At 37.9% G+C, this 9,004-nt stretch overlaps 1 long non-coding RNA gene across 1 annotated transcript in view; it reads right to left on the minus strand.

Moving 5' to 3' along the window:
* LOC133269596 (uncharacterized) overlaps positions 1-7,551 on the minus strand; it is a 153,229-nt gene extending 145,678 nt beyond the window's left edge. Inside the window, exon 1 of the long non-coding RNA XR_009743506.1 lies at positions 5,542-7,551. This is a non-coding gene — a long non-coding RNA (uncharacterized LOC133269596). The remainder of the gene's footprint in view (positions 1-5,541) is intronic.
* Positions 7,552-9,004: the final 1,453 nt, after the last annotated feature.

Here is a 9,004-nt window from a genome sequence, read left to right on the forward strand (position 1 = left end):
CCCTAGCTATTCTGTGATTCTGTGATTCTATGACATGTTCTGCAACAGTTAGCTCAAATCCCAGAGGGCAGCTTACCACAGAATGAAGTGCTTCCAGGAGAAGAACCACATACCTCTATATTCACCATGTTCCATCTACCCACGTGGAAGTAGCCCAAAGACTATGGGGGGCAGGGGAGAGGTTTGGTGCCTGCTTCTTTTCCTGTTACACACACACTATCTTTTTATTCAGCGAAAGCATATTTGTTCAATTAAGTTTTCTGGAAACACTCCTTGGAACTCCAGTAAGTAACAGCTAAAAAAATCATTTACTTGCAGTCGTAGCCTACTTTCAGCATAAGAGACAGCAAGAAAACAACTGAAAGTGCCTTTTCTCCCTAAGATCTCCTGCCCTCCCTTCCACGGAAAATGACACCTATTGTCCATGGCCAAGGAACTTTCAACTAAACATTACAGAAACACCATTAACTGTTTCATCAAAAATGCTAAGCAAGTAGTTCAGTTCATAAGTACTTGGACAAATACCACATAAGAACAAGATTTGTGAGGAAATAAATGATGCAATAAAGTCAGGTTCAATAAAATCATGGTGATTTCCCCTCATGGCTATACTTAATGACAAGGACATTATGATATGAAAAATTACTGGTGGACAAATCATGACATACTGAAGCACTCAAGCCTTTTGCCAAAGAGATACCTGAAATGAATCTTGGGTGGATTAGTAACGCTTGAAGTTTTAGGACTTAATATTACCATGTTCATTCGTTCTTATATTTGTTTATATACAGAAGTATGTGTTCTGATTATTCAGTGTCATGTTCTCAGTTGTCAGCACCACCATTATATACAACAGTGAACACATACAACCATAATACATAAAATAACCTATCTAGAATTCTAGCCCTGATCCTGATGAAAGCTCCCCACCCAAGACTATTTTCACTGAACTAACAGAGATCCGCTCACATGCTGTAAGACTGGTAAAACCCCTTTTTTGTTCAGGTATTAAAATAAAACATAGGGTAATATTCCAGTGTTGTATAAGCGCAGAGGTAAGAGTTTATTCAATTATTATTTTTGTAAAGGCTGAAAAACAAAAACAAATCCCTTTTTATTGGTCACTCTTGAACACATACATATTTAGAACATAGGTATATCTTGTACTCTGTGGATGAGTACATCTTAGATATAGTATTCACCTTAGAGTACCTCTGAGATGGAGTCTACTGATTGAGAATCCTTACAAAAACATTACTAAAATTGGTTTAATACAACCCTGTGGAGAACAGAAGCCTGAACCATAACAAGAGAGCCTTGAAGATACACATGCATCAAACGCAGCTGAAAACCCACTCCCTCAACAAGCAATGTTTTGGGAGATGTACAGAAACACACTTCCTTGGCTAGTCTTAAGCAACAGTGCATCTGTAGAGCCATGACATCAGATTTCTTAACCCAGCTGCCCAGGGAATCTTTTTCCATCTGCATCCTTACACTGAAGAGTGTGCCTCGGTAAACCACAACATTCATCCTCAGTGTGCCAGGCTTTGGCAGAACCTGCAGAAAGCAACAGCCAGGCAACACACATACTTTATACAACCTGACCACAGGCGCATCACCCATGGAAGGTTCTTATGACCCTCAAGCTTAGTTTTCAGTGGGACACTAGTGGTTCAAGGCTTTATCCCAAAGGGTAGCTGGACGCCCCCATGTCAATGTGAGTGGGGCATTCAACTACTGAATGCTTTATAAACATGTCTGTGTTTAACAATTGAGCTTTTTGATATTTGATAATTTTATCAAGCTACCTACTGAGCCCAGGAGCAAAGATAATGGAGAATCAGCATCAGTTTCTTTGAGGGAAGGCAAAAAGAAAGCAAGATTTATTCTTGTACATTTGTTATAAATATTTTGGGGAGTTATACAACTTTAGTTTTGCAAAGCAATTTTCTGAACTTTCACTGACAAACAAATCTGATGTGAAAAATCTTACATCAGCAGGGTTGGTTTGCAGATGTTATTTGCACCATTTATTTATCAAAAATAACTAGAAAATGTTTTTAAAACATCATTCCAGACCTTACAAATAGGAATGTGACACGGGCTGTCTGTTTTACTTATACTGTTTTACTGCTTCATATTCTGAGCAAACAGAGAAGCTATTTTCCCCAGGGGTTCAGGAGGGCATACTATTTCATTTCTTCAGAAAATTGTTTCTCTGGATTTCAATCTTTTTAGCTAGATATGACAAAATATAATATCAAGAACACTTATGCTTTTTATCAGCTCTATTTTCAAAGCATAAATAATAGATCAGTATATATTTAAGTCAGGTGACCAAGCCTTATTTCAGAAATCAAATAAGGATCTTGCAATTTTTAAATGATGCTGTACATTTTCACTACAGTATCATTATGCCCTTAAAATGCTTTCAAAAGACCAATTGATAAGCATGGAATGATTCTGAAGATATTTCACTAGTGTTAATAATACCTCACTCAGGTGGCATTCAATTTTCTGAATCCTTGGGTTAATGAGGCAAATAAATCAAAATTAAATTGGCCTTGGGAAAAAAAAAAAAAAAAAATCAAACAAAATTGCATCTATCACATTACACATTCTGAGACTCTTTCAGTACTGCTCACAATGGCTAACAATATTCCAGCTCTCAGACTCATTACACTTACTCATAATGCACTCTAAGATTTTAAAATCAAATAGATCAGACTTCATGACTAGATGAAGACAACAACTTATTAGAATATATCAGTATTTACATAAAGTTGCACACAGTCTTAGTCGGGTACTTCCCAGTAAGTATCCCTAAATTTCAGCTACCCATCATTTTTTCAATGATCCAACAAACCCCTTCCAGGAGGATTTCACCACAGCAAACCAGCAAAGTTTTAAGATAAGCCTTAAGAAGAAAATACATTCTGCAGCCAGGCCATCATTCACCATCTCTTTAAAAAAGCCCCAGCAAGGTAGAGATGCAGCCAAATAGCTGAAACAAACACTTGAAATGAATACTTCTAGTCATATTGCTGCAGTAGTGGGGAAGAAATATTACCTTCACCCCCTTCTTTAAAGTATGAGAGAAAGGAAACGTTCTCCAAATATTATAAAAGGGAGTCTACTGTTGGGGAATACCAGTGTTATCAGCTCTTTAAAAAATGGTTAATAATGTACAACACAGAGAACACAGATGCTGCATCTGTTACCAGAAGTAATAAATTCAGCACGAACAAATGATCTTCAACACTGACATGCAATGACACAGCAGTGCCATTGTTTCGCTGTTGTTACTTGTAGCACTTCTCTACCCATGGAGTCACCTGCCTTCACAAGGGCATCCTTTCACCGTAAGGAACTTCCTACAGACATGGAGCCCAGTTGAAGAACTCTTACATTGAGCTGTCGTAACCACCTTCATCTGATAAGTCAGCAGCAGAGACTCAAGATTCCATATACATGCCATTTATATGTTTTAATGGAAAATACTGCACAAAAGTAGGTTGTGTATTTTTCCCAAAATAAGTTAGTATTGCTAGCGTTTAAAATTTAATGAAAGTATGCAAAAAAGCTTGAGGTGGGTTTTTATTATTTCAAAAGAGTTAAGGGCCCAAGTACCCTTATGGCACAGGTTAAAAGCAGCAAGAAACATCACAGAAACATGCTCGTGCAATTTCCCTGGCAACACCTTCCTTGTGGCTTTGCAAAATAGTTTTTATAGCCAAGAGCTTGATTAGGAGTAATTTATTGTGATGCTCTATGCTTTTCCTCACAGAAAACAAACTCCACCAGAGATAGTCAAGAATTTTCTGTCCCTAGTGAAAAGAAAATCTGTTAGGGACCCCTCCATGGAACTTGAACTAGAAAAGGTTTTAGGTTTATTATCAATATATAACTAGTGTGTATGTACAACAAGCATGCAATCTCCATAGCCAGGAGTTCGAAAGTACTTGCCCTTCTGCTCACAGCAGATTTGGAAGAGATGGGCTCCGCTCAGTCTCTATCCCCCGCCAGCCACTTGGATCAGCTGCATCCTGTGCTTGGGTCCCACTACAGCCAAACAGTACTGGGGACTAGGGGTTCAGATTTTTGACAGCTTAAAGAAAACCGTTCCAAAAGGTGTTGATTTCACCTCAATATAGAACAAAATAAGCATTTTCCCAGCTCCTGAATTGAAGTTCAGTGCCTAACTCCAACACACCAACACTGTTCAGTGCTCGGCTGCTGAGGAAGCAGATGTTTCAGAGGAACAAGAAGTTCTACTTCACGTTATTCCTTTGAGTTTTGGTCATGACAGACAGCATTGACAGAAAGTCACCATTCAATGGTTATTCAATTGCTTGCTCAGAATGACGCAGTAATTTTATTCTGATTTTTAGTCCACAGAACAGAAGCTGCAACTGCTATCAGTCCCCTCAAGGCTTTATGCTCTTTGGCAAGGAGTATTGATTTGTACTTTTATAGTGCCTCCCAGGCAGTGGTTGTGCACTATCATTATCCAAATAATTTATAAAAACAGGTGAGAAAGAGGACTTGGAAACTCAATCAAATGTATCTTGATCTGCTCAGGGAAAAGATGAAACATTACTGGAGCAGCTAAAACAATCTTTTAAATCAACGTGTGGTGCAGGTCCCAGATGTTCTCATGTGTTCTGAAAGGCATTTAAAAGCATGTAAACTCGCATTATCATCACACACGTAAACAACTCTTACAAGTATTATCACAGGAGCAACATGAACACAGAGACACGTCCACTGCCTGCAGGATCAGGTTTCAGCCATAAATCAGATTATGAAACTTAGATTACATTAGAACACAACAAAAAGGGTTAAAGAAACTCTCCCAGAAAAAAGTATTGCGAAATAAGCCACTGGCACAGGACTCCTTTCTATCACTGAACCAACGTTAATTTAAAAGCCAAGATTCATTTGAAAACATTTACCTGTAAATCAAAAGGTCCCCAAAGATTAATTTCTGCATTTACACTATTTGCAAATTATATTTAACTTAGAGGCATCCTTTTTTTCCCTGAAATAATTGCTTACAAGATGAGAGCTAAAACACAATCTCAAGTGTAGTGGAGGTAATTGCTGCACTTACTGCTCGTGTCATGTTGATGTATTACTATGTATCAAAGGTCACAGTTCTGTACTCATACATTATCAAATTTGAAAGAGCAATATTCGATTCTGACCAACCTTTAAACTGCACAGAATGTGTGTGAAAATGGATGTGGGACTAACCTGGGTTTTAAAAAAAATGAACCCGTGTTTCGGAAGCCGAGGGGTCAATCAAGCCAGACTGACGGGGTTAGGTGTCACTTCTGTGCGTCTAATACCCTCTTAGATTATCAATGAGGTGCAGTACACCGATCACAAGCTAAAACAGCTGTACTAATGAAAATGAAACAGTCTGAAAAAATTAGGTGATACAGGCCTGTGACACAGGGCAGTACCTTGTGGACAATAATGCAGGAATAAGGACATAAATCACCATTTAGATACAATAAAACCTGTAATACCCACCCTGAAGTGTCTACGGAATTGCAGGCCAAAGTCAGCATCTCCACAACTCCACGGTCCCCTCTGAAGTTGCCACACTTTTTTTTTCTACTGAGTCAATGCAGGTTTTCCATGCCTTTACTTCACTGCACACACACAATTTTGCAGTCATATGCCAGCCTGACCTTTGAGGGTGGGTAGCTGGCTGTTCATGCCAGGAGTTCTCACAATTGGTTGTAGCACAGATAAATGAGTCTTATCAGAACCTACTCAACCTTGAGCAATTTTATTCTCCTACATATGCTAGTCCAGCTGGGGAGGGCAGAGGCTGCACTGAAGAAGCTGGGACACCCTTATCCTTGCTTTGGTAACATGAGGTCCTTTACGAAAAAAGGATATATCAAGTCCAAGTTGACTGAGTACAGCCAGCACCTAATGAACTACTAAACAGAATTACTGCCTTAAAACCATAAATCATTACCACGTGAAGAGCAACATGACTTTTACCCCGGCCATCATCATAATCCAGATCACACAAATATTCAATAGCTTTTTCAGGAGCAGGTTTTTCCTCAAGAAGTTACATACACAGCAAAGGAACCATATATTCAAACAGCAAACTACATGCTTTAATTTCACACTCTTAAATTAGGTTCCTCTGGTTAAAATACTAGATTTCAAAAGGGGAGCACGAGTTTAAATATTTTCTCAATTACAAGCAGGAAAGCTAAGACAGACATTTAATAAAGTCTATTAGACCCTGAGAATTCACACTAACGTCTTTGCCATTGATCTTAGAGTTCCGGCTGCAGGTGATGCAACTACTGGTCAAGGCCACAGCTAGGATGAAAATGATACTTCTGATTGGAGATACTATTTATAGTACATAAACACACATACCCTTTACTAATGCAACAAAACAAGGCTATTACAATAAGAACTTAAACAATAAATATACAGGATCTACTGTTTAAATAAAAGCTCATTATGCAAAAAAAAATACAAATTCAAACATTCCTTAATAAATACTAACTTTCACACTTATTCTAAAGCATCATAGTTCTCTTAAAATGAATTTTCTTGCTGGTTTTACAAAACGTTTTTCAAATTAAGTTTCATCAACTGAATAGAACTCCTTGAAGCGATGCAAGGAATTAGAAGACAGATCATTTCAGGAGAGCTGGAAGGTCTTTGTTGCTTGAGTTTTCTACAAATCCAGCATCTCTATTTTCATTGAGGCAGCAAAACAGAGAGAAAGAATTATTTCAATATAAGTTACAAATTTAGAGATTATTTCAAATTTACAAATCGAACACCCGAAATTGCCAAATCTCCAGTATCTGCACCCCTTGTTTTCTCCTGTATCTGATTACTTCAGGATTTTGCTGCATGTATTTCTCTCTAGCACTTGCAATTTCTCTTTTACAAATTATTTTTGTCACACAATAAAGGAAAATACATGATTTCACAGTGGCAAAGGCTTATGAAGCCCTCCTGAAAAACATTACTGAGAATCCTAGCAGTACAATGCTAGGATTTGCATAGAGGCAGTTCTGAAGTAGGTTTATTCCCAGTGACTGCAGTGAAAAATAACTAATATTACGAGAATCAGTCAGGACCCTCCCTTCCATGCAAAAATTAAGCCATGATCAAACTGATTTTGTGCAGCCTTGAAAGGATTATGATTCAGTGCTTTAGATTTTGCACTGTGGCCAAGTTAGATCATCTATCAAGAATCTTAGAAGTTTCCTTTAATCTCAAAACCCCATGGTTTGGAAGCAAATTATTGTGTAATCAATACATTTCATTTTAAAACCCTTCTCTCTATCCTGCCTATCATACACCGCTCTAGGTCTTATTCTTGCAGCAAAAAGATTGAATGTGACCTGACAAGACTCCAGAGAGGTTCACAAATCAAAGGCAATGGTGAAAAGAAGTCAAATTCCTCAAGACTCACAATGTTAAGGGACAACTCAATTTTTAATATTTTTTTTTTAGTGCCGGAAGGTAGCAGTTCCTATTGTTAGATGCTATCATAACCTATTATATTTGTTGCATAAAAGCCAATTGCTAAAAAATTCCCACCTACTCGGGATGCCATTCTTTTCCTCCAAACAGCCAGAATCCAGAGCATGAAGTACGATTAATTTCAGACTCCAACATAAAATCTCAAGTGTAACACACTTCAGATGGAAGTTACAGTTTGTCCTCTGACAGAAGCTTTGGTGCATTACTACACACCAAGACCTGGAAGCCAACAGCCGTATGCCGATCAGCCCCTAGGAACAGTAGCATTAGAAGCATGAATTGTAATTCCTCACCTTCATCTCCCTTCACAAACTTGAGACCTGTGAACTCTGCCTAAAGCCCACACGCTGGAAGAGAGGAGCACTGCCACAGATCAGTAATTAACAGTTTCAAAAACACTTCCCTTTCAGTGCATCAAATCTTTGATAATCACCAAAAATCTCTTATGAACTATCACACAGATCCAGTCATTTAATGCATTCTTAAGCAAAAACAGGAAAGACACACACTACTAGAAAGAATACACTGTTCAGAGCTATCATCTATTGCCCCCTCATTCTCAAACTCCTCTTTAAAACTAATCATACCTACAAGGCTGTTGGTTCAACTTACTAGGACCTTTCAAGCGGCCAGTTTATTTATGGGAAACTTACTTTCCTCCTACTGTTTATGCACTTGATGTATTTGTAGCCTTTTGTAAAATTAATTTGTATTACGGATGCATTTTCTATGGTCTCCTATACACTACAAATATGTATGTGAGACTTCAGAGGCTCACTACATCAGAAATCCATACAGGTTTGCATTCATTAATCATTAAGGTAATTGAAACATGCAATGCTGAGATCTGAGGCACAAACTTTTAACCATGTGACTGTACAGGAAAAAAAAAACTTAGAGATATTAAGCAAAAAAAACAATCCACAAGACATGGAAGGAAATGAGGAACTAAAGATTCTGCTTGAGAACACTCAGCGAACTGCTCAAATGATTATTTGCCAAAGATGCAAACTGAATCTTCAACATTGCTGTTCTAGTGAAACATTCACAGAAAGGCAACCCCTTGCCCCGCAGGCAGTCTTCCTCATTGCAGAGGACCTAACAAAACCTCACTCCAGAAGCATCTTATTTAGAACTTTCTTTACATCCATCCTCTTCTACTGAACATATTCAGACTTCATGCAAATTAAGACTTCTGAAGTTTCTGATAGCAGACTTGACTATTGAATAAGTTTCCTGTTGCCTACTTGTCCATTACCACAGATCCACCAGTATACAAATATTGTTAATTTCAGAACCATACACCAGATGAGTATTTCTCCTAGCCTTTGCAGGTTAATAAGGTTATAAAAATAAATTACTGCTACAGTTTCACTAATTCTAAAAGTAGAAAAGAATTTCTAAGTTTTTATGTTTAAATAAAAAGGATAAAGACAACTTTGGTACCATCACCTCTACT

The sequence above is a fragment of the Pezoporus flaviventris genome, unplaced genomic scaffold (assembly GCF_033815535.1).
Source record: "Pezoporus flaviventris isolate CSIRO_AGI_PZ_B2104156 unplaced genomic scaffold, CSIRO_AGI_Pfla_v1 ptg000001l, whole genome shotgun sequence".
Taxonomy (NCBI): domain Eukaryota; kingdom Metazoa; phylum Chordata; class Aves; order Psittaciformes; family Psittacidae; genus Pezoporus; species Pezoporus flaviventris.